General features: G+C 37.2%; 1 protein-coding gene across 1 annotated transcript in view; it reads left to right on the top strand.

Moving 5' to 3' along the window:
• The window catches only part of eys (eyes shut homolog), a 213990-nt gene that overhangs the window by 36195 nt on the left and 174433 nt on the right, over positions 1 to 3362 (top strand). The gene's annotated exons all lie outside the window — the stretch shown is intronic.

Raw genomic sequence — 3362 nt, 5'->3', positions numbered from 1 at the left:
GCTGGTAATCCACTTTGACCGTTTCTGGCTGCCGGTCTAGAAAGCTCCTCACCTCACGGCTGGCGGTGATCCTGAGCAGATAGAGTCTGTCTCATGTGGTAACATTGGCATTGCAAGTGAAAGTCGATGTCTTTTAAGTGGGCGTGCACATCGTGGCATCGTGGCGTGCACATTCATCTTTTAAATCAAAGATAAAAACTGCCGGAAAATCAAACTCAAGAGGAGAGTTTTAGGAGTCTTGGAAAGTGTTGTCTCAAAAGAAGAGGTTTTCTACGCAGAGATGAGCCTAAGCTAATGACTTTCATAGTACCTATCCACACCCACCTTTGGGTGGAATAGCCAATACCAGGCGTGAATTTTTGAGCGGGAGAAGTTTTTTTTGTCTCCCTTTATGGCCCATTTGCATGTTTATGGCCGGTCTGGAGGATTGGTGCAGTTTTACCCAAAATATGGTACAAATAGTATGATGCATTTCACGATCACATAGTGTACATCATTGTTTGAGGAATAAAGAGCAGATCATTTTGATACCAAGAACGAAACATCTAGAAGATCTTAAAGCAGAGATACACTCATATACCTGAATATAAGCATTGAGAGTCTAACTAATACAAATAAAGAGTTGTAACTAGGCTAATACAATAGGGAAACATACAAACAACACATGCATATACCAGATACAATTGTAACTGATTAATTATTGTCTAAATAAAGAAAAGGTCTATATGTGTGTGTGTTGTGTATTGTGTGTATGGTGTAGTTTTGCAGGTCAGCCAGGCCCATTGGCACCTGGCACCGGGGTGTCATTTACTTCTCTTTGGAAACTGTTTGAAGTCAGACGGGAAGATGATAGTGGTAGACTGCTTAGCATCTCCTTGATAGTGGGGGGAACCATTTGACAATTTAACACCCATATAAATGTAGAATCTGTGGCCAGGACTGTAATTTATTTGAAGTCAGATGGGGAGATGATAGTGGTAGACTGCTTAGCATCTCCTTGATAGTGGGGGGAACCATTTGACAATTTAACACCCATATAAATGTAGAATCTGTGGCCAGGACTGTAATTTATATGCAAATGTCAAAGGCTAAAAGGGGTCTCTTAAGCCATAAAACACCAAAGACCATCCATGATTTTACGCAGACGCTACATATATTATATTATATTATATTATATTATGGTTCACATTTCAGTTTATTTTAATATTAACTTAATCTGACAAATAATAATAATAAAATAAATTATTATAATATGAAATAATATGACCGTAGAATATGATGTTCATTATCTGTAAATATATATATATATAGAGAGAGAGAGGGGGGGGGAGGCTTTTTTCATATTAGCAGTAGGTCATTGGACACAAATCGCACTGATTCCTGAGAATACAGCAGAATTTAATATAACACAATTCACTGTAAAATTTTTAGGAGTGCCATAAGAAAGAACAATGACTCACAAAACAGTGCAGCACAACACAATTTAGTAAGAACCTTAACATAAACGCAGATAAGATGTGCCATTCTCTCAATCATGCACATTTTTCATCTCATTCCTGTCTACTGGGCCGTTGATGTGCAACAGGTTGTGTGAACTGAGTGGGCTTCCTGGCAAGAATGGAGCTGGTTTTAGTCTCTGCATCCTCCTACAAAGCTGACAAGTATGCCTAGTGCATATCAGGAAATGACGGAAAATAAGTGCAGTCTCAATAATCCCACGGCGAGTGTTTGAATCATAGCCCTCAGGAAAATAAAAGGATATAAGCTGCCACCATGCTGCGGATACAAATGATTTCTAGACAAGGGAGTATAGTGAGTCATGAGAGTATAGTGATTTGATGACGTTATTTGATGGTAAGGGTTACTCACAATACCAAGAACAACTTCAGATGCACATAATGGCAGATTATATTCAAACTGACATTTTCTAAAAGGACACATATCAAGTTCATGATAGTGTGTGATCATACCAAAGCGTAGTTTGCATGATTTTCCGAACCATTACTTTCAGCGTTTCCCCATACATTTGTGAATAGCTGACATTATTATTGTCTTGTTCTTGAATGCACTACATGTAAAACATTGAATAACTGCCTGCTAGCCAGATGTTTTCAGTTTTCTTCTTTCTGTTAAGGCTATTTGTGATTTAATTGTATAAGTTTATAGCTTTATATATGGCAATATTCATGTTCATATAATTTTTGTGTGTCTCTCCTCTGAGCAGTGTGACATTTTATTACTGGCATCCTCTGTGAATTGCAAAGTCAGGTCTTTCGTTTAATTATTTCACATCTATATTCTCTTGGCATGCCAGCTCGCCGCTGAGAGCGAACAAGTTCTCATTACCCTCACGGTTCAGAAGACCAATAAATACAAATACTTGTTCTTATAATCCTTCAGCAGACCTGTATGTGTATGGAGCTGTGCATGTAATTATATTTTAATGGGCTTTGTCATCCAGTGTGGCTTAAAATGTGGGTGTTTCAGAATGGCTTGATAGATGAGTTGCTTGTAGACTATATACTGAATTATTTTGCAATCTACATTCCAAGTCACTGAAACATGTGTTCTCTCCTATGTTGTAGTTAAATACCAAGAAAGTTCATCTTAAAGGTACATGGTGAATGTAGCGATTTTTAAAAACAAGAAGGCGGGGCATAGAGGAGAAACAATAATGTACAGTATGTGGAAAATAATGTGTTTTTTTTACTTTAAACCGCATAAACACATTTCATTACACCAAATACACAAAATAATGTTCTTTTTAGCAGCATCATATGACCCCTTTAATGTGAGTTTTAATCATATTTTTTGTGATTTATTTTTTTTTAAAAAGTGGGAATTTTTTTTTTTACCTTTTAGGGAATAACAGTCTGAGACACTACCATCAATTACACCCATCAATGTACACCCAATTGACCCTTTAACATCAGTCTAGAATGTGTTTGGTTTTTTGAATATACTTTAATCGAAGAAATATATCAAAGTTTTCACATAAATATTAAGCAGCACAACTGTTTTCAACATTGATAGAAATGAGAAATGTTTCTTTAGCAGCAAATCAGCATATTGGGATAATTTCTGATGGATGTGACGCTGAAGACTGGAGTAATGTCTGGCAGAAATCCAATACAGCTCACCATCCAAATAACAGCATTCCTACTACTGTACTGCTACTTTACTAAGCATGGAGGTGGTGATATCCTGTTATGGGGCTGTTTCTCTGCAGCAGGGACTGGAGCACTTGTCAGGATAGAAGGAAAAATGGATGGGGCAAAATATCATTAAATTCTCATGGAAAATCTGCTGCTCTCTGCCAGAAAGTTGTCAATGGGAAGAAGGTTTACCTTCCAACATGACAA

This window comes from Sinocyclocheilus rhinocerous, unplaced genomic scaffold, assembly GCF_001515625.1.
Source record: "Sinocyclocheilus rhinocerous isolate Xijiao unplaced genomic scaffold, SAMN03320098_v1.1 scaffold1214, whole genome shotgun sequence".
NCBI classification, from domain to species: domain Eukaryota; kingdom Metazoa; phylum Chordata; class Actinopteri; order Cypriniformes; family Cyprinidae; genus Sinocyclocheilus; species Sinocyclocheilus rhinocerous.
Note: the sequence above shows the minus strand (reverse complement) of the source record. Positions and strands in the feature narration are given on the sequence as shown.